Here is a 23,792-nt window from a genome sequence, read left to right on the forward strand (position 1 = left end):
GGGAATCTGTCGATAGGACAACTATTAGTTGTGCACTGCACAAAGTTGGCCTTTATGGAAGAGCGGCAAGAAGAAAGCCATTGTTAACAGAAAAGCATAAGAAGTCCCGTTTGCAGTTTTCCACAAGCTATGTGGGGGACACAGCAACCATGTGGAAGAAGGTGCTCTGGTCAGATAAGAGCAAAATTGAACTTTTTGGCCAAAATGCAAAGCGCTATGTGTGGCGGAAAACTAACACTGCACATCACTCTGAACACACCATCCCCACTGTCAAATATGGTGGTGGCAGCATCATGCTCTGGGGGTGCTTCTCTTCACCCGGGACAGGGAAGCTGGTCAGAGTTGATGGGAAGATGGATGGAGCCAAATACAGGGCAATCTTGGAAGAAAACCTCTTGGAGTCTGCAAAAGACTTGAGACTGGGGCGGAGGTTCACCTTCCAGCAAGACAACGACCCTAAGCATAAAGCCAGGGCAACAATGGCATGGTTTAAAACAAAACATATCCATGTGTTAGAATGGCCCAGTCAAAGTCCAGATCTAAATCCAATCAAGAATCTGTGGCAAGATCTTAAAACTGCTGTCCATCTAATCTGACTGAGCTGGAGCTGTTTTGCAAAGAAGAATGGGCAAGGGTTTTAGTCTCTAGATGTGCAAAGCTGGTAGAGACATACCCTAAAAGACTGGAAGGTGTAATTGTAGCAAAAGGTGGTTCTACAAACAGGCCCGGCCCTAGACTTTTTGCCGCCTGAGGCAAAATTCAAAAAAATCGCCGCCTCTCCCCCCCCCAAGCCGTGTGTGTGTGTGGGGGGCGGGGGGCGCCCGAGCTGGAGGGGATAGCGGGCAGGAAGGGGGTATTGGGCCTAGCGGCGGGGAGGGGGGTCGGACCCCCCCCTCCCTCGCCTGGGTCCCCCATCCTCCGCTCCCCTCCAGCTTTAAAAGTGAGGTCGCTGGCTGCAGCTATATTGTAAGAGGCAACGGGCGGGGATCACTCACCTCTTCCTCGTTCCAGCCCGAGCCTGCGCTCCACTGACGTCACTTCCTGCGGCGTAGCAGGAAGTGACGTCAGTGGAGCGCAGGCTCGGGCTGGAACGAGGAAGAGGTGAGTGATCCCCGCCCGTTGCCTCTTACAATATAGCTGCAGCCAGCGACCTCACTTTTAAAGCTGGAGGGGAGCGGAGGACGGGGGACCCAGGCGAGGGAGGGGGGGGGGTCCGACCCCCCTCCCCGCCGCTAGGCCCAATACCCCCTTCCTGCCCGCTATCCCCTCCAGCTCGGGCGGCCCCCCACACACACAGACGGGCGGGTGCCGCCCCTCCAGAAGTGCCGCCTGAGGCAAAAGTTTCACCCCGCCTCATGGGCGGGCCGGCCCTGTCTACAAAGTATTGACTCAGGGGACTGAATAATTATGCACACCCCACTTTGCAGTTATTGATTTGTAAAAAATGTTTGGAATCATGTATGATTTTCGTTCCACTTCTCACGTGTACACCACTTTGTATTGGTCTTTCACGGGTAATTCCAATAAAATTGATTCATGTTTGTGGCAGTAATGTGACAAAATGTGGAAATCTTCAAGGGGGCCGAATACTTTTGCAAGCCACTGTATATAAGGCAGCTGTGTTGGCCATTATCTCACTCGGTGTTGCTGCAGTAGTGAGAAAAGGGAGAGAGTTGCTGCAGAGATTAGGGAAAGCTTAGTTAGGCTCTTGTAGCTTGCTCCTAGCTGATGTTTAGTGTTGAAAAGCACCACAAAAGAGCTCTTTTCAGAGCTAATGTTCTTGTGAAGTTTTTTTTGTGTGTGTGTGCCACTGACACTGCATTATACAGCCCTGTGTGTCGCAGCTAGCCCTTGCTAATTGCTATACTGTGCAAAGCCCAGCACATTCAGTGCCTACCTTTTCACTGCACCTGTGTGACAGCTGCATATTTATAATACCAGTCCGACCGTGCATACCTGTTCATGTTCACTGCACCTGCGTGACAGCACGCAGTGTTATATAATACCAGTCACTGCATAACTGTTCACTGACTGCACCTGTGTGTGACAGCTGCACATTTGTAATACCAGTCCGACAGTGCATACCTGTTCATGTTCCCTGCACCTGCAAGACAGCATGCAGTGTTATATAATACCAGTCACTGCATAACTGTTCACTGCACCTGTACATTGTATTGTATAATACCAGTCCGTGCATACCTGTAACTGCACCTGTGACTGACCGCACATTGTATTATATACCAGCAGTCACTGCATACCTTATGCTGCACCTGTGTGACTGCACATTGTTGTACCAGCAGTCACTGCAACCTGTTCACTGCACCTGTGTAACCGCATATTGTTGTACCAGCAGTCACTGCAACCTGTTCACTGCACCTGTGTAACCGCACATTGCTGTAACAGCAGTCACTGCAACCTGTTCACTGCGCCTGTGTGACCGCACATTGTTGTACCAGCAGTCACCTTTTCACTGCACCTGTGTAACCGCACATTGTATTAGTCAAGTAAGTGCACACCTTTCACTTCATTCCCCCCCAATATGTACAAAACAACAGGCAGAGGCAGAGCCAGATCCAGAGGCTGGCCACCCAGCAGGTCTGTTCGAGGTCGAGGTGGCGTGATTTCGTGCGGCCCTAGACCAAAGTACAGTGTTCAGAAGGCACGTGCTGTTAACTCCTAAGATTGCCAGGACGTAGTTGACTATTTAACACAGAACACCTGATCTTCCTCAGCTTCCGCACGGAACGGTGACATATCTTCCTCCGCAGCCACCACTGCTACTACTAGAACCACATCTGCCCCATTTGACACTTCGCAGGAGTTATTTGGTGGGGAATTAACTGATTCACAGCCATTCTTGTTACAAGATGACGGAGCTAAGCATGTTACACCACTACCTCATATGTCTGAGTTAGGCGCCAGTATGGACATAAGATGTTAGGGTGATGTAGTACCTGTTGTTGGTGCAGTTTTGGAGGTGTCTGATACAAGCAAAGCTTTGGAGGATGATTATGATGATGATGATGATGATGATACTGCCATGGATGCCACGTGGGATCCTAATAGACAAGATAACCAGGGGGACAGTTTAGAGGGGGAGTCAGAGAGGAGTAGGAGGAGACGAGATGCTGAAAGAAGCAGGGGGAGCTCGTCATCATCAGAAACAGCTGGTGGCAGTGTTCGGCGGCATGTATCGCCACCTATAGACAGCCAGCCAATATGCTTTTCAAGGTCAGCTGCTGACGCCACCACCAAAGTGCCATCATTTCAGGCCAAGTCTTTAGTACTTCTTATGTTGTTGTGTGTGTGTGTGTGTGTGTGTGTGTGTGTGTGTGTGTGTGTGTATGTATATATATATATATATATATATATATTATACATTGCTATATATCTGTGCTTTATATTATATCATTCCTATGGGCGCATGGCTAATTTTAGAATACTATCCACTATGTTCCTAGTTCTTTTTAATTGATGATGTATACATTATCATCAATTGACCCCCCCTTTTTTTTATTTATTTTTTCTTGTTCTGTATATAATTTATTTTTTCCATATATATATTTATATATATTATATATTTATCGTTCATCTAGAAGGTACATAATAATAATAGTATTGTGCATTACGGCAAATGGAGGTTTGACTAAACCATCAAGTTTGCCCTTAGATATGAGACACAGTAGTGTGTTCTCTTTGATGTGTGTGTGTGTGTGCGTGCGCATAAATATGCGTTTGCATATGCACAGCATAGAATCATGGATATGCACAGCATAGAAGCATGGATAAATCTGCCAAATTAAATCATGTTATGCTATTTATTCATTTATATATGTACTCTGACCGCTATTATTTTTAAAATTTTCTATGAAATGTGTATATGTATGTATATTGAGGAACTCTTCCTGCTGTTCTAGGCACTGTATTGGCCTGAGGAAGCGGGCTCAGACCGGCGAAACGCGTTGCCTGTGCTCAAACAAAAATCTTTTGTAAGTTTACAGAGATTTCGTCATTGAGGTAAGATACCTCATTTCTTTTTCGTTTTTAAACTGGTTTTAAAAGCTTTTATTCAAATCAGGGCGTCTCTTTCCCTTATTGTCCATCATTTCAGGGTTTAGCGGTGTGGAGTTTTTTTTTTTGCGTGTCTGCCTCAGATGACAGCAATGCCTTCTGTACATTATGGGATCAAAGATTGAGTCGTGGAAAGACCAAGACCCGCGTAGGGACAACTGCCTTACGAAAGCACATGGATAAAAAGCGCAAACGGCAATGGGAAGACCTCCTGAGGAAAAGCAGCAAACAAAGGCAAAGCCACCCTCCGCCTCCTCTTCCTCCTTCAGGTGCAGCATCTTCTTCAGCCGCTTTATCCCTTGCACCTTCACAGCCACCCTCCTCCACTTCACCACTTACCTTGAGCACTTCCTGTGCCCACAGCAGCAGCCAGGAGTCCGTGAAGGAAATCTTTGTGCGGAAAAAGCCAATGTCTGCCAGTCACCTCATTGCCCGGCGTCTGACAGCTGGCTTAGCGGAACTGTTATCTCGCCAGCTGCTACCATACCGGCTGGTGGACTCTGAGGCCTTCTGAAAATTTGTGGTGATTGGGACACCGCAGTAGAAGATACCAGGCCGCAATTACTCAAAAGGTGATACCCAAACTGTACCGTGATGTAGAAAGGCTAGTGGTGTCATATCTGGGTCAAGGGTCCATCTGACCACAGATGCCTGGTCTGCCAAGCACGGTCAGGGCAGGTACATTGGGTCAACCTGGTGACCGCTGGCAAGCAGAGAGTACGTGGCTGTGTAGCAGACCTAGTTGTGACACCTCCGCAGCTTGCAGGCAGGCCTGCTGCCACCTCCTCTCCTTCTCCTCCTACTCCTCCTTCTACATCCTCTCCAACTACACACCCCCAGCTCCCCAGGGCCTATGCTGCATGCCAGGTACGATGGTGTCACACCATCTTGGACATGTCTTGCCTCAAAGCCCAGAGTCACACTGGAGCAGCTCTCCTGGCTGCTCTGAAAAAACAGGTGGATCAGTGGCTGACCCCGCACCAACTGGAGATCGGCAACATGGTGTGTGACAATGGCAGCAATCTCATTTTGGCTTTGAGTTTGGGAAAGTTGACACATGTACCCTGCATGGCACATGTGCTCAATCTCATAATACAAAGATTTGTGTGCAAGTACCCAGGCTTACAGGAGGTCCTGAAGCAGTCCAGGAAGGTGTGTGGGCATTTCAGAGGGTCCTACACGGCTATGGCGCGCTTGGCCGATATTCAGCAAAGAAACAACTGACCAGTGAGGCGCTTGATTTGCGATAGTTTATCTCGCTGGAATGTTATGGCCAAAGTACTGGACACTCATGCGTAATGCCTGCAGGCTCATGCGTCCGTTTGAGGAGGTGACAAACCTGGTGAGTCGCAGTGAAGGCGCCATCAGAGACTTGATCCCATATGCTTTCTTCCTGGAGTGTGCCATGCGTAGAGTGGTGGATCAAGCTGTAGAGAAGCGTGACCAAAAACAGGGGGAGGAGGAAGAGTTTTTGGAAACATCACCTGCGACATCATCAACACCTGTGGCATCACAGAGGAGTGGGGAGGAGGAGTCGTCTGGGGAAGAGGAGTCAGACGAGGAAGGTATTTTTTTTGAGGAGGAGGCGGAAGAACAACCGCAGCAGGCGTCACAGGGGGTTTGTGCTTCTTACCTTTCCAGTGGTATTGTTCATAGCTGGGGGGAGGAGGAGAACTTACCTGAGATCACTGAGGAAGAGCAAGACGAGATGGCTAGTACGGCGTCATCCAACTTTGTGCAGATGGGGTCTTTCATGCTGTCCAGCCTGTTGAGGGACCCCCCTATAAAAAAAACTTAAGGGGAATGATCATTACTGGGTGGCAACACTACTAGACCCTCGGTATAAGCACAAAGTGGACGGAGATGTTTCCAAATCACCAGAAGGCAGAAAGGATGCAGCACTTGCAGAACAAGCTGGCAACTATGCTTTACAGTGCATTTAAGGGTGATGTCACAGCACAACGGAATAAAGGTGCCACTTCCAGTAATCTTCCTCCTCCTCCCATGTCCACGCAGGCAAGGACAGGACGCTCTAGCGATCTCATGTTGATGTTGGACATGCGAACATTATTTAGTCCAACGTCTCGCCTTAGCTCTTCTGGATCCACCCTCCACCAACGCCTTGACCGGCAGGTAGCCGACTACCTGGCTTAAGTGTGGATGTAGACACTGTGAGTAGCGATGAACCCCTGGACTATTGGGTGCACAGGCTTGACCTGCGGCCAGAGCTGTCACAATTTGCCATCCAACTTCTGGCTTGCCCTGCCTCAAGCGTCCTGTCAGAAAGGACCTTCAGTGCAGCTGGAGGCATTGTCACTGAGAAGAGAAGTCGCCTAGGTCACAAAAGTGTTCAGTACCTCACCTTTATCAAAATGAATGAGGCATGGATCCTGGAGGGCTACTGCCCACCCAAAGACTAAGTCAGTCCCCACACACAGCATCTCTGCCTGCACGCCGTGTGACTGCCTGCCCCAAGACTAAGTTGCTCCTCACACAGCATCTCTGCCTGCAGGCCGCTTGACTGCCTTCTTCGCCACCACCAACAGGGTCCAGGACTCCAGACGGATTCCTGAATTTCTAATGCCGCTGGCAGCGGCCACTAACAAAACCAATAGCAATTTTTTCTGGTGTGTGTACATGCCTGCCTAATTTTTCTGGCTGCATTGTAGCTGCAGCAACAAAACAAAAGGCATGTACATGTGTCAATTCCCCTTCGTGATCGCTCCCTTGCCGCGATGAAGGGGCTTGCGTATCACAATGAAGTAATGACCGACGGCTGTATGAGTGACTCGCGCAGGGGGGGGGGGGGGGGCACACCCAAGATAATAAGGTCATTGTTTCATTGTGGACAGACCAAATTCGGTCAGCTGGACAGTCACTGTTTGGGCTTGAAAACCACTATTGCCTGCACTCTGGCCATGGTGCGCACCAGTCCAGCACGGCCGTCACTACACAAACAGCTGTTTGCGGTGCGTTGCACCGTGAGTTTGGTCTGTCAGTGTGAAGCAGTACAATAATTACACTCCCTGATTGATGTATACACATGCAAGATGTTTTAAAGCACTTTATGCCTCCAATTTAGCATGCAATGTGATTTCTGCCCTTAAAACGCTGCTGTGCGTCAAATTCGGATTTTTCCCCAGGACTTTTGGCATGTATCCCACTCATCCATGCCCCCCTCCAGGTGTCCCCTGTCTCCAGGTGACCCCTTGAAACATCTTTTCTATCACTTTTGTGGCCAGCATAAATGTTTCTAGTTTTCAAAGTTCGCCTCACCATTGAAGTCTATTGCGGTTTGCGTAAGTTCGCGCGAACCAAATTTTGCGGAAGTTCGCGTTCGAGGTTCGCGAACCTAAAATCGGAGATTTGAGCCAAGTCTAATGGGTAAGGGGGTCATTGCTGACTTTACTAGGGACTATGGGGACTGTGCAGATATGGCAATGCTGGAGTGATACATTGTGGACATTGAGCGTTTTGCAATACTTGGGGAGAGCACCATAGATTATGAAAGAACATTATTGATAGGGGGTTGGGCATAATTTGTAGCTACAGATCTTTAAATCAGGAGTAATATATATATATATATATATATATATATATATATGGGGAGGGGGCTGTGGTTATATTTATCACCATACAACAGACCCCAACAGACTCCATAACAATTCCTGTGAACCCAATCTCCACTCGTGAGCAATTATTAGTGACCCTTGTCACGAAGTTATGATTTTGGACACACCAGCATAGTTCACATCTCGGCAATCACTAGCCTGCAATGATAATGCTGGTCAGGGGCGTAGCTACAGGGGAGCAGCCTCTGGGGGGACTCAGAGCTGTAAGGGGGCCCCAACTACTACGCCACTCCCTTCAATAAAGGGGTCTATCCTACAGGTCAGGTGTTTTTGTGGTTATATGTGTTATGGGTTTAAATATTACAATGTTTTATGACCCTTGCAAGATAGGCCCCCAAGCTGTGAGGGTCACATGGGGTGGGCAAGGGAAAGGATGTGAACACTGGGGGGCCCCATCAAAGCTTTGCTGGGGGGGGGGGCATGATTTGTAGTTATACTAATGATGCTCACTATGGCTATGCTGATCCAGAGAGTTTAGATTTGGTGTGACTTGGTTATGGTGATCAGCAATCGGCACAATGGCTATAGTAAGAGGCACTCAGTAAGTATCTATATATCTCTATATATATAATAGACTAAGTGCCTCAACCTTCAAACAAGAAGAAGAAGTAATTTGCATGAGAAAATGTATGCGTGCTCAAACACCAAGTTTAAGGCCTCTTTTCCACGGACTGTTGAGCTGTGTGCTCAGCAAGCAGTTACCAGGCAGCAGTGAGCAGATACCAGGCAGCAACAAGCAGTTACCAGGCAGCAGCAAGCAGTTACCAGGCAGCAGTGAGCAGATACCAGGCAGCAACAAGCAGTTACCAGGCAGCAGCAAGCAGTTACCAGGCAGTAGTGAGCAGATACCAGGCAGCAACAAGCAGTTACCAGGCAGCAACAAGCAGTTACCAGGCAGCAACAAGCAGTTACCAGGCAGCAGCAAGCAGTTACCAGGCAGCAGCAAGCAGTTACCAGGCAGCAGTGAACAGTTACCAGGCAGCAGTGAGCAGTTGTGAGAGTTTGAGAGCCATTTCACTGCCTATTCATAGTCCATGGAAAAGAGGCCTTACCCTAGCAAGTCTGACATTGCAAATCTGGCCTAATTGGCTATTCATGAGGCAATGCTCATGCAAATGCATGCACAAACCAATACCACAAAGCAGTCACCCTGCTACATGCTACATTAGCACTATCCGGCTTAGTGCACACCAGAGCGGTTCGGCAGCGTTTTGCGATCCACTTGCGGCTACGCTTGGGTAATGTATTTCAATGGGCTGGTGCACACCAGAGCGGGAGGCGTTTTGCTGAAACACATACTCCCGAGGTGAGGCATTTTTTGGATTTCGGAGGCGTTTCTGCCTCCAATGTAAAGTATAGGAAAAACGCAAACCGCTCTGAAAAACGGCAGTTCAGAGCGGTTTTGCAGGCGTTTTTGTTACAGAAGCTGTTCAGTAACAGCTTTACTGTAACAATATATGAAATCTACTACACCAAAAACGCTTTACAAAACCGCAAAATGCTAGGTGAAATGCTACAGAAAAATAAGAAAAAGCGTTTCAAAATCTGCTAACATTTTGCGGATCTGCTAGCAGTTTTTGGTGTGCTCCAGGCCTCCAGGAGCGCCACGGGGAGGATTCCCAATGCCCCCTTTTTATACAACTGGGGGGACCGCAGGGTCCCAGGCTCTCTCACTGCCTGGAAACCACAGCGGCACCCCGGAGGGGGAGGCTGGGTGGCGTGGACGACCCCCCTCCCCCAAGTGTGGCCAGCGCCGGGGAGAGCCGTCTGCACCCACCTCCCAATATTAAAAACAGGCACTTACCTTAACGTCCATTGCGTTCTGCTACATGCGCATTAATTTGCTTTAGAGCTTTAGAGCTCAGGGCTGGCTCACATACAGCACTCCAGAGGGGAGGGGGGGGGACAGGACAGGCACACTCACTCCAGGGTTCACACCACCGGAGCAAGCCATCCACCACCTGCCTCCAAACCAAAGGATACAAACTGCACAAAATGCTTTCCATGAGAAAATTAATGTGCATGTAGCAGAACCCAATGGACGTTAAGGTAAGTGGCTGTTTTTAATATTAGGAGGTGGGTGCGGATGGCTCTCCCCAGCGCTGGCCACGCTTGTGGGGGGGGGGGGGGCGGCTGCGCCATCCAGCCTCCCACTACGGGGTGCCGCTGTGGTTCCCAGGCAGCGAGAGAGCACTTTGCAGTATTGGGTTTTTGACCCTGCATAGTTTGGCATGCGAAAGCAAATGCATATTTGCATGAGCATTGCCTCATGAATAGCCATTTAGGCCGGATTTGCAAAGCCAGACTTGCTAGGGTTAAACTTGGTGTTTGAGCACGCATACATTTTCTCATGGAAAGCCTACTTCTTCTTGCTTCAAGGTTGAGGCACGTACTCTATTAGATAGATAGATGCGGCGTATGCTACGACGCGGGTTGGCTAGTAGGTTAAGGTTAGTATTAGATATAATAGCAGGAAGGGTAGTGTTAGCTGTAGCACCAGTGGGGTTAGTATTGGGTTCAGCAGCATTGAGGCATGTGTTAGGTGTAGTGATAATAAGGTTAATATTAGGTGTAGTAGCAGTGAAGTTAGTGTTAAGTGTAGCAATAATATGGGTTAGTGTTAGGTGTAGCAGCAATGGGCTTAGCAGGGGTGTAACAATAGACCCTGCAAGGGATGCAGCCGCAGCGGGCCCAGAAGCCACAGGGGGCCCTGTGGGGGAAGAAGTTTCTGTCCGGAGAGACAGACAACTACGGGCACAGAGAGAAAAAAACTTTCTGCTCTCTGCACAATTGTTCTAATGACTGCATCTGCTCAGCCACTGATAAGGAATCATACAAAGTTTTGCAGACAAAGATTTGTAGACATTCCCTATTCAGTGTGCAGCAGGCCCTTGTATACAGCCCCCAGCCCACAACCTCTCTACCCCTCCCCAAGTGCTGTGTACTATAATTATGCTGGAGAAGTCTGCAGAGCCAGTTCTGCTCCATCAGAGATGGACAGAATGAGTGTGATAAGCTGAGGCTGGGAGCACACTTGTCTATCATTTTTATTTATGCGTTTTCTGCACACCATGTGTGTCTAAATGTGTAAAAACATGCATTTTTTTAATCACAGAAGCTAAAGTAATTGATAGAGAAAATGCTCCCGGCGCTTCACTGCTGTCTGTTTTTATCTGCATGAGGAAAACATATTCAAGTGCGCACCTGCCAATTGAATAACATTGGTTATCAGTTTACCTGTTCAGAAAGCAAGGAGGTGGGGGCCCCATTCAATGTTTCACAGGGAAGCCCAGTGATTTCTAGTTACGCCCCTGGTGGTTAGTATCAGGTTTAGCGTCAGTGAGGCATATGTTAGGTGTAGCAATAATAAGGTTCGTATTAGGTGTAGTTGCAGTGAAGTTAGTGTTAAAGGGAACCTGAACTGAGTCAAATTATTTAAAGAGGAACTCCAGTGAAAATAATGTAGTAAAAAAAGTGCTTCATTTTTTACCATAAGTATGTATAAATGATATAGTCAGTGTTTGCTCATTGTAAAATCTTTCCTCTCCCAGATTCACATTCTGACATGTATTACATGGTGACATTGTTACTGTGGACAGGTTATGTAGCTGCTCCTAGCTGTTTTGGCTGTTAAAAACAGCTAATTCCTGTCTGTGAACATTGTTACATTGTGGCAGTTTGCCCAGAGTACCGCGGTACTCAGAGCTTCTTGTGGGAGGGATTTCAGCACAAAATCAGTCATACAGCGCCCCCCAGTGTTGCCAACTCATCCCTTTAATTACTGACACATATGAATTATACAGGTTTTGTGGCTAGGTAGATGCAGTTAAGGCACTGATTATGTGCAAATAGCCCCAGAACCTGTATAACTTAGATGTGTCAGTAATTAAAGGGATGAGTTGGTGTCACAGGAGCCCTCAGTGGCTGACCGCACTTAGCCTTCTAAACGGTGCCAGCGCACAGATCGTGCGAACTCTGGTCGCAGTCAATGCGCAGGAACCGTTAAGAATTAGCCGCAGACAACTCAGAAGGGAGCCTGTGAGACACGGGTAATTACAACGTCACCTACTGGTTCAGAGTAAACTGCCACCACCGCGGTTACTATGGGACCGTGGGGCCCACTAACTGACTGACTAATCCTGCGAATAAAACGGTTAAACACACGATATTCTGTCTAGCCAACAACAAACAAACAGTAGCGTATCTTCAGAGACCCGGGATCATTTCTGTGTGTGCTGATAAGCAGGGTAGCGAAACAGTGAATGACTTGGGAAAAGTCGTTTATTCACGCAATATAAATAATTAATATATACAGACAATTATGAAAATCAACAATTATTAAAACAGTAATAGCCAGTATGAAAAATAAAAGAAGGGAGAAAAATACTTAGTTCCTGGAAAGATGTCCTTATTGTGGGAAGAATCATAAAGTCCTTGGTTTCAAAGTCCAGAGTTCAGAGTTCAGACCAGGTGGATGCCAGCATATCCTCAATCTGGCATCTGATGAGTGCAAGATGGTTCAGTGTGGAGGACTCTGAGTTTGAGTCCTCAGCCATTCTTATGCCCCTGCTTCAGTAGGAGGGAGTGAGGGCGGGGAGCTATACACCTCCTTCAAAGATGAGATGAGCCCTCCTCTTGTACTGGGGCTAGAAATCATATCTACCCATATATGGGCTCTATCTCACAGAACCGTACAGGTCAGGGCAGATTTACTAATATTTTCAGATCTGCCTCGATGTACCCAGCAGTCTGATACCAAACATGAGGGGTGGGACCCCTGTGGTACCATTAGGGCACTGTTGGACTGCCTAACGGGCAGTCTTTACCTCAGAAGGTTCTGAAATGTTCTCAGAACCAACGCCAGGCAGGGCCCTACCTGCTCTGTTAGTTTGGAGGGTCTGCCAGCCTGGCAACACAGAAAATATGATACATATAGCAATTTATGGAATATGAGAGACCCCTGGGATTTATACCAGGTCATTCCCAGGCAAAGGTTCTTTGAAGTTGGCAGCAGCAAGCCACATGTCGGCTCCCTGCTGGGAAAAGGAGTCGGAGTGTCTGAGTTTCCTCACTCTAAATTGGTTCTGTCATGGTGTTTGTCACCTTATACCTGATGGATGGGCCATCAGCACAGCTTGAAGCCAGGGACTCTCTGGGCCCAGGCTCATTAGCATATCAAAAGAGCCATCCTGCAGTTAAGGTGATGCTATTCCTCTGCAGACTGCAGACCTCCTACACAATAAATCCAGATTCTATCGATTTGAAGCGCAATCGACGCAGAGAATCGAGTGCGATCCCTTTTCTTCACGGGCGGTTACAGGACGCGCCTGCGGCCCCGCAACCGTCCGTGACAGCCCTCCCTGGGGAGAAGGCAGATAGACATTCATCAGCAAGATGTGTGTCGTTGCCGCTAACCTGCGAGATCTGATCTAGTTCCCCGTTGGCGCTCTGGGGTCGGCTGCCCGCTGCGGGTCGGCCAACCTGGCTGACGGGTCTCGGGTTGCCGGTACGGCGGGAAAACCTATTGGAGCCTGTGGCTCGGTTCCCCTGGACCGGTCGCGGTCTGCTACCCGCAGGGTTGACCCAACATGGACCGTTCTGGACAGGGCGTTTGCGCCACTGCAGTCGGACGTGGTGTCTGCCGAGACTGCTGACAACGGGCAGTGGGTTGGTTAGGTCAACAGCCAGCCCACGCAGGGTTCCCCTGCTGAGTGGCTGTGGACCTAAGGGAACCCCGCGGGAATCCCTGGACCTTCCCAGCTCCTGACAGGCGGCACATGCCCTGCAGTAGTTGGCTACATCCCTGTTCATCCGGGGCCAATAAAACTGTTTCCGAATACCGGCGAGTGTCTTGCGGACACCCGAGTGCCCTGTCAGAGGATTACCATGTGCGGATTTCAGCACATGTCCCCTGAACGCACTCGGGACCACAAGCCACTTGGTATCCGCGTGGGATCTACCTGTAGGGGGCTGTACAGACTCACTGTACAGTCTCCCACCTTCCCAGTACACCTTGAAAGCGGCCCCGTCTGCGAGGGGCTCAGCGGCTTGCTGCCTGAGCACCTCCAGGCTTGGGTCACTTTGTAGTGCGGCTGAGAATATGGCGCTGTCAGTTTCAGCCAGCTGGCTCATGTCACACGAGGCCAGCGGCTGAAAGGTCTCATCCCTGCGGTCAGAGGAGGGGGAGGAGGCCGGAACCCCCTCCACCTGTTCTGAGCTCGGGTTCTGAGCAGTGCAGCTGCGCGGTACTGCTAGCACAGGTACACTGTCAGAATGGCACAGACGGGCATTACTCAAATCATCATTGCATGCAGTAATGACATTGACAGGTATAGACATTTTTTCATTACAGACAGGTTGTACAAGAAACTCAGGTACAGTTACAGCATCATCACAACAGACAGTCTGTACATCAAACTCAGGTGCCTTTGAAGCAGGCACTATTGAACCTGGTACCCTTGAACTGGGCACATTCAACCCGCCTCCCCCTGGTGCTCCCCCAAGTGTATAAAGTACCTGGTGGTGGGCGGAGAGTCCGTCTCCTCCCGTGAGCGACAAGGCGGTCGTGGCAGGTTCATAGTAGGACACAAGCTTGCCCAAATCAGTCCCCAGCAACACAGGGACTGGGAGATCCTTCATAACCCCAACAACCCTTTCTTGGATTCCTCCCACTCCCCAATCCAGCTTCACTGTCGCGTGGGCTATGTGAAAAAGGGTGCCCTCTACTCCAGTAAGGGCAAGAGATCGGCTGGAGCTGATGCTCTCCTTTGGCACAAGATGTGAGTGAACTAACGTGATGTCAGCTCCGGTGTCTCGAAATCCGGTGACAACTTTGCCGTTCACTCTAACAAGTTGCTGCTGGTCGGTTCGGTCGCGGATTTCCTTTCCGCGGGCAAACAGGACAAAATCTGATGATCCAGGCTGTGGTTCGCTGGCGGGTTGCCTCTGCTGTGGGTGAGGTGCAGGTGATGCAGATGATCCAGGTGCTGGTGGTGTCTGTCTCCGCTCCGGACAGTCGAATTTCATGTGTCCGGGCTGGCGGCAGTAGTGACAGGTGACCTCTCCAGGCGCTGCAGGCCTGGGTGCAGCAGCTGCGCTGGGTGGCCTCTGTGGAGGACGGCTCACAGGGGCAGGAGGGTCTGCCGAGGTATTGGGCTGACCTCCTCTCCAGCTGGATGGGACAGTTCTGCGGGTATCAGCCACCCGGGTAGTTGCAAAAGTCTCAGCAAGGTCTGCAGCGACAGTGGCTGAAGCCGGCCTGCGTTCTAACACAAACTGTCGTACATCAGCAGGGCAAATGTTCAGAAATTGTTCGAGGACTATCAAGTCCTCCAGGACATCATAAGACCCTTTGGTGAGGCCTAGTGTCCACTGGCGGAGTGTGGTGAGCAAGCTGCTGACCACATCTCGGTACGAATCAGAAGGCTTTTTCTGCCAGGCCCTGAATTTTTTCCGATAGGCTTCTGGCGTCAGCTGGTACTTAGTAATGATAGCGTCTTTTATAGCAGCATAATCATTATCCTTCTCCGCAGGCAATTCTGCGAAGGCATCAAGCGCTTTGTAGCGCAGCAAAGGTGTCAGATGTCTGGCCCACTGGTCTGGGGACAGACGATACTGACGGCATGCTTTTTCAAAAGACCGCAAAAACAAGTCAATGTCTGTGTCTTTTTCAATATTAGCAAATTTAAATTTTGCACTTACGGGTGCTGCAGCTCCTTCAGCAGGGAGGCTGGGCGGTGAACTCCGGCTGGCCTGTTGCACTTTTGCCATGTTTAGCTCATGCTGTCGTTGGCGCTCCCGTTCTCGCTCAGCGGCATCCCTCTCCGCGTGGCGTTCAGCAGCAGCAGCCTTGCGTTCTGCAGATTGGCGCTCCCGTTCCTCTCGTGCTTCCATGTACTGCATGTACTTTTCCAGGTCAGTCTCCATCAGCTTTTGTAATGCCTGCAGCATTACCGGGTCAGCACCCATGGACAGTCCAGTACTGGCCGGTTCCAGGCGAGTACTTTCAGAAACTCTGGGGTTGGGGTCCACACTGACATTCTCTGGCGTAACTGTTGCAACAGGGCCCGCAGGATGCTCAACCTCTGTACGCCTAAGATCTTCAGCCTCTGGTTCCCCTTGATTGTCAGATGGGCTGGTATCCACCTCAGCGGACACTCCCGGCTCCCGCAGTTGCTGGGCATCCCATCTGGACAAGTCTGCTATCAGGTCCCGTTTTGTCTTGCGGAGGATGCCAATGCCCCTCTCTTCGCAAAGATTTTCCAGGTCTGCTAGGCACATGTTCTGGTAGTTCCCGGACATTTCCATGCCAAATAAAATAAAACTTTGGGGAAGGGGTACTGGCTACACAGTCTCTCTGTATATATAAAAAATATATTGCCTTCCAGCTACACCAACGAATTAGTTCGTTTCTCGATAGCGCTAGCGCTATCGCAGATACTTTCAGCACAACACAGATCCAACCGCTGCCTAACACTGTCACAGGAGCCCTCAGTGGCTGACCGCACTTAGCCTTCTAAACGGTGCCAGCGCACAGATCGTGCGAACTCTGGTCGCAGTCAATGCGCAGGAACCGTTAAGAATTAGCCGCAGACAACTCAGAAGGGAGCCTGTGAGACACGGGTAATTACAACGTCACCTACTGGTTCAGAGTAAACTGCCACCACCGCGGTTACTATGGGACCGTGGGGCACACTAACTGACTGACTAATCCTGCGAATAAAACGGTTAAACACACGATATTCTGTCTAGCCAACAACAAACAAACAGTAGCGTATCTTCAGAGACCCGGGATCATTTCTGTGTGTGCTGATAAGCAGGGTAGCGAAACAGTGAATGACTTGGGAAAAGTCGTTTATTCACGCAATATAAATAATTAATATATACAGACAATTATGAAAATCAACAATTATTAAAACAGTAATAGCCAGTATGAAAAATAAAAGAAGGGAGAAAAATACTTAGTTCCTGGAAAGATGTCCTTATTGTGGGAAGAATCATAAAGTCCTTGGTTTCAAAGTCCAGAGTTCAGAGTTCAGACCAGGTGGATGCCAGCATATCCTCAAGCTGGCATCTGATGAGTGCAAGATGGTTCAGTGTGGAGGACTCTGAGTTTGAGTCCTCAGCCATTCTTATGCCCCTGCTTCAGTAGGAGGGAGTGAGGGCGGGGAGCTATACACCTCCTTCAAAGATGAGATGAGCCCTCCTCTTGTACTGGGGCTAGAAATCATATCTACCCATATATGGGCTCTATCTCACAGAACCGTACAGTAGTGTTGGGCGAACAGTGTTCGCCACTGTTCGGGTTCTGCAGAACATCACCCTGTTCGGGTGATGTTCGAGTTCGGCCGAACACCTGGTGGTGTTCGGCCAAACTGTTCGCGTTCGCCCGAACTGCCAAATTACTAGCCGAACAGGGCCCCTGTTCGACCGAACAGGGCCCTGTTCGGCCGAATACGGCCCCCCTATGGGGTCGCAGGCATAAGGGGGGAGCATGCCCCGATCGCGGGGGGGGTCGGAAATTCCCCCCACCCCCTCCGCTAGCGCTCCCCCCTCTGCCCGCTTCCCCATACAAAAGTTGCAAGAAGTACCTGTGTCCGGGTGGTAGTGGGTGGCTGTCTGGCTGGCAGTGGGCGGCACTATGCAGTGACTAAATGAGGAGGAGGAGTCCGGAGAGTGACGCGTTGAGGGAGGCCGGGCAGCGGGCGGTTCAGCAGTAGTACTGCTGAACCGCCCGCTGCCCGGCCTCCCTCAACGCGTCACTCTCCGGACTCCTCCTCCTCATTTAGTCACTGCATAGTGCCGCCCACTGCCAGCCAGACAGCCACCCACTACCACCCGGACACAGGTACTTCTTGCAACTTTTGTATGGGGAAGCGGGCAGAGGGGGGAGCGCTAGCGGAGGGGGTGGGGGGAATTTCCGACCCCCCCCGCGATCGGGGCATGCTCCCCCCTTATGCCTGCGACCCCATAGGGCCCCTACAAGCGGGATGTTCGGGGAGTTCGGGGTTCGGCCCGAACATGCCGAACATTGCGGCCATGTTCGGCAAACTTTCCCGAACCCGAACATCCAGGTGTTCGCCCAACACTACCGTACAGGTCAGGGCAGATTTACTAATATTTTCAGATCTGCCTCGATGTACCCAGCAGTCTGATACCAAACATGAGGGGTGGGACCCCTGTGGTACCATTAGGGCACTGTTGGACTGCCTAACGGGCAGTCTTTACCTCAGAAGGTTCTGAAATGTTCTCAGAACCAACGCCAGGCAGGGCCCTACCTGCTCTGTTAGTTTGGAGGGTCTGCCAGCCTGGCAACACAGAAAATATGATACATATAGCAATTTATGGAATATGAGAGACCCCTGGGATTTATACCAGGTCATTCCCAGGCAAAGGTTCTTTGAAGTTGGCAGCAGCAAGCCACATGTCGGCTCCCTGCTGGGAAAAGGAGTCGGAGTGTCTGAGTTTCCTCACTCTAAATTGGTTCTGTCATGGTGTTTGTCACCTTATACCTGATGGATGGGCCATCAGCACAGCTTGAAGCCAGGGACTCTCTGGGCCCAGGCTCATTAGCATATCAAAAGAGCCATCCTGCAGTTAAGGTGATGCTATTCCTCTGCTAAGAAAGGACTGCAGACCTCCTACACAATAAATCCAGATTCTATCGATTTGAAGCGCAATCGACGCAGAGAATCGAGTGCGATCCCTTTTCTTCACGGGCGGTTACAGGACGCGCCTGCGGCCCCGCAACCGTCCGTGACAGTTGGCAACACTGGCGCCCCCTGATGGTCTGTTTGTGAAAATCATTATATTTCTCATGTAAAAGGGGGTATCAGCTACTGATTGGGAGAAAGTTCAATTCTAGGTTGGAGTTTCTCTTTAAAATAAGCACATGATGTACCTGCAGATGAATATTACAGACTTGCCTCGCTATCAGTTCCTCTAAGAAGCTTACCATTTTCTACTAACAATGATTCCTTCCAGTTCTGACAACATTTTGTCAGAACTGAAATATATCAGTTGCTGTCAGTTATATAGCAGTGGCTGTCATTTATAACTGAAAGGACTACTGATGAGCTAGGTAATGTCCATGTTTCCCATGGCTCAAGTGGAATATATTACAGTTTAATATCCTGCTGACCTGGAAGCTGTTACAGGGTCATTGCCATTTTCAAAACGGAGGATGGAGAATTCCATCGACCACAGTGGACAAACAGGATGCAGGAGAGGAGAAAGAGACCGATGAGTAGACTGTGCGGAAGGTAAGTATGAGGTGTGTATGCTTATTTTGACTTTTAATTTTCAGTTGAGGTGTAGCAATAATAAGGTTCGTGTTAGGTGTAGCAGCAGTGGGGTTAGGGCTCAATCACACTTGAGCAGGAATCGCGCAATTCCCGCTCACCGCAAACCGCTAGGGGTTAATTAAAACCGCGCAGCTAATGTTTCCCTATGGCAGTGTTCTCATCGTTTTGGCGGCGATTCTGCAGCAATCGCGATTAGCATGTATAGAACTGCTAATCGTGATCGCTCAAAAAATGCTACTCTGTCTAGTGATTTTTCCATGTTAATCGCAGCAAAATCACTCCTGCAAAACGCTAGTGGTAATCGCTAGCATTTTGCGATTTTAGGTGTGAACGGGGCCTAAGTATTGGGTTTAGCGGCAGTGAGGCATGTGTTAGGTGTAGCGATAATAAGGTTAGTATTAGTTGTAGTGGCAGTGAAGTTAGAGTTACAATCCGCACAATGTCCCTTGAACAAAATAAGTCTTTATTAAATCACATAAAAAACCAGCAGCAACGTGTAGCTAACATATTTCAGACACACAATGGTCCTTAATCATAGTAGCATAGAAGAGTTAAATGTAGCTGTAGGAAGGTTAGTGTTAGGTGTTGGAGAATAGGAGGTTAGTATAAGGCCACATACACACATCAGACCATAGTCTTTTGAAAATGAAAGATCACACACCAATTTTACCCCCTTCCATGCAGTTGGCTGATGGTGTAATGGTTAAGGGTTCTGCCTCTGACACAGGAGACCAGGGATCGAATCTCGGCTCTGCCTGTTCAGTAAGCCAGCACTAATTCAGTAGGAGACCTTTAGCAAGTCTCCCTTACACTGCTACTGCCAATAGAGCGCGCCCTAGTGGCTGCTGCTCTGCTCTGGCGCTTTGAGTCCGCAAGGAGAAAAGCGCAATATAAATGTTATTTGTCTTGTCTTGTCATGAGAGCCATACCTTCACAGTCTTTTCTATGGAGCTGAACTCCCCATCAGAATAAAATCTTTGCAAGATGCTGCATACACAGATGCTATACAGACACAAAAGATCAGTATCTGCAAAAGATCTGTTCCTGCCAAAGATCCGTTCCTGCAAATTGCATTCATAGTCTATGAGATCAGCAGCTCATCATACACACCTTGTTTAACTGACATTCATCTGCAGATCAGACAATCATCTGCAGATCTGAAAATCCATCCTGGTGGATCTGATCTGCAGATGAATGTCTGTTAAACAAGGTGTGTATGAGGATCTGCAGATATCATATACTATGAATGCATTTTGCAGGAATGGATCTTTTGCAGGAACAGATCTTTTGCAGATAGGCCTGGTGCACACCAAAAACCACTAGCAGATCTGCAAAATGCTAGCAGATTTTGAAACGCTTTTTCTTCTTTTTCTGTAGCGTTTCAGCTAGCATTTTGCGGTTTTGTGAAGCGTTTTTGGTGTAGTAGATTTCATGTATTGTTACAGTAAAGCTGTTACTGAACAGCTACTGTAACAAAAAACGCCTGGCAAACCTCTCTGAAGTGCCTTTTTCAGAGCGGTTTGCGTTTTTCCTATACTTAACATTGGGGCCCGTTTCCACTGTTGTGACGCGATTTCGCCGGCATCCCGACGCTTGTAAAAACGCATGCGGATGCGTTTCCGCATGCGTTTTTACCCGCGATTTCGCGTGCGATTTCGCATGGCAGGGTGCCATGCGAAATTAACCATGACTCTACCAGGGCAAAATAACATTGAAAAAGGTGCGAAATCGCACGCGAATCGCGGGTAAAAACGCATGTAAAAAACGCATGCGTTTTTCCTATTAAATACATTAGCGGCGATTCGCATGGATTCCCGACGCAGGCAAATTCTGTGGGTCCCGTCGTGCAGATTTGGCCCGCCGCCAAATCGCTCCCGCACGCCGCACATATGGAAACAGCCCCGGCCACTTCAATGTACCAAGCGAATCCGCATGTCGGCGCCGCATGCGGATTCGCTATGGTGGAAACGAGCCCTCAGGCAGAAACGCATCCGCAATCCAAAATCTGCAGCAGCCCGGGAGTATGCGTTTCTGAAAAACGGGATTTCAGCACCATAGAATAGACTGTGTAGGTATGGCTCTCATACTACATGGAAGGGGGTAAAATTGGTCTGTGATCTTTCATTTTCCAAAGACTATGGTCTGATGTGTGTATGAGCCTTAAGAAGTAAAGAATTGGAGAGAAAAGGCTCATACACACATCAGACCATAGTCTTTGGAAAATGAAAGATAACAGACCAATTTTACCCCTTCCATGTAGTATGAGAGCCATACTCTACACAGTCTATTCTATGGAGCTGAACTCCCCATCAGACAGAAATCTTTGCAAGATGCTGCACACAAAGATGCTGTAGATATTCAAAAGATCAGAATCTGCAAAAGATCTGTTCCTGCAAAAGATCCATTCCTGCAAAATGCATTCATAGTCTATGATATCTGCAGCTCATCATACACACCTTGTTTAACAGACATTCATCTGCAGATCAGATCCACCAGGATGGATCTGCAGATGATTGTCTGATCTGCAGATGAATTGTCAGTTAAACAAGGTGTGTATGATGATCTGCAGATCTCGTAGACTATGAATTTAATTTGCAGGATAGGATCTTTGGCAGGAACAGATCTTTTGCAGATACTGATCTTTTGTGTCTGTACAGCATCTGTGTGTGCAGCATCTTGCAAGGATTTTTTTTTTCTGATGGGGAGTTCAGCTCCATAGAATAGACTGTGTAGGTATGGCTCTCATACTACATGGAAGGGGGTAAAATTGGTCTGTGAACTTTCATTTTCAAAAGACTATGGTCTGCTGTGTGTATGTGGCCTTAGTGTGGGAAGATAAGTTAGCATTTTTATTTGATGCCAGTTAAGTGTTGTATAGTATACCGGTATTAAGGGTAGTAAAATATTACCAATATTAGTACTATTGGCAGGCTGCGGAAAACTGCCCGGGAAACATACTTAAAGGATACCCGAAGTGACATGTGACATGATGAGATAGACATGGGTATGTACAGTGCCTAGCACACAAATAACTATGCTGTGCTCCTTTTTTTCTTTCTCTGCCTGAAAGAGTTAAATATCAGGTATGCAAGTGGCTGACTCAGTCCTGACTCAGACAGGAAGTGCCTACAGTGTGACCCTCACTGATCAGAAATTCCCCTTTTTATCTATGTCATTTTCTGCTAGGAAAGTGTTTTATAGTTGAAATTTCTTATCAGTGAGGGTCACACTGTAGTCACTTCCTGTCTGAGTCAGGACTGAGTCAGCCACTTACATACCTGATATTTAATGTCCCCTTGTCCATGTTTCAACTCTATTATGGTCTATTCTTCTATCTACCAGCAGATGGCAACACATCCTTATAATTAGACATCTGCTTTACATTTTAGTCTACCTGCAGATTTCCACTAGCTGAAAGTGGACCAAAAAACAGTAGTAGTTACTGCTTAATTAATTAACAGACAGTTAATTCACCAAATACTACTGCAATACATTGTTTAATTTTCAGCTCAGGGGAAATCTGTATAACACAAATGATAAAACTGCTGTGTAGCGTCCATTGTATAATGTACTTCTGGGTCAAATTCCTTTTTTTTCCATCTATGCTACAACTACAAACTACCTATGGCTGTGCAGTATAGTACATAAACTGTGTGGATAAAATTATGTGCATGGTTACCATGAAAGTACAAAATAAGACGCAACCAGATGTATTTTGATTGAGTTGAGAGGGGTGTCCCATTCATCGCACACTGAGATTGCAGGCAGCATTTTCAAGCAATGGATATCCCATGGCACCATCGCATGTGAACAGTCAATAAAGTTTTCATTGTTGTCAAACCGAAACCAGTTAGTGGAGATCACATCTGTGTACAGGGCTGGTCCTGGACTTTCTGCTGCCTGAGGCAAAGATCGTGAAGGCGCCCCCCCCCGGGCCCCCCCCCCCCTCCTTAAAGCAAAATTAAAGAATTAAAGAAGATGGCCACGGCCATCCTCATCCTCCTCCCCAGCCACGGCCATCCTCCTCCCCAGCCACAGCCATCCTCATCCTCCTCCCCAGCCACAGCCATCCTCATCCTCCTCCCCAGCCACGGCCATCCTCATCCTCCTCCCCAGCCACGGCCATCCTCATTCTCCTCACCACCCACGGGCACCCTCATCCTCCTCACCACCCACAGGCACCCTTACCCTCCTCCTCCCCACCCACAGTCATTCATCCTCACCCTCCTTCCCACCCACGGGCACCCTTACCCTCCTCCCCAGCCACGGGCACCCTTACCCTCCTCCCCAGCCACGGGCACCCTCATCCTCCTCCCCAGCCACGGGCACCCTCATCCTCCTCTCCAGCCACGGGCACCCTCATCCTCCTCCCCAGCCACGGGCACCTTCATCCTCCTCCCCAGCCACGGGCACCCTCATCCTCCTCCCCAGCCATGGGCACCCTCATCCTCCTCCCCAGCCACGGCCATCCTCATCATCCTCCTCCCCAGCCACGGCCATCCTCATCCTCCTCACCACCCACGGTCATCCTCACCCTCCTCCCCACCCACAGGCACCCTTACCCTCCTCCCCACCCATTCCAAATAAATATACCACCACCTCCTCCACACCAGTCAGTCTAACTACATGGATACATTACATAAAATTACAAAAAACGGAATCCGACCCGACCCCACCGTGAACAGCAGCCAGAGCCAGAGCCTGTGACCCACTCGGGATGGTGGGGTCCGGTGACGACGATGGCGGAGGGCAGGCCAGGCGTCAGGCACGAGCCAGCATCCATCTT

This window comes from Hyperolius riggenbachi, chromosome 8 (assembly GCF_040937935.1).
Source record: "Hyperolius riggenbachi isolate aHypRig1 chromosome 8, aHypRig1.pri, whole genome shotgun sequence".
NCBI lineage: Eukaryota > Metazoa > Chordata > Amphibia > Anura > Hyperoliidae > Hyperolius > Hyperolius riggenbachi.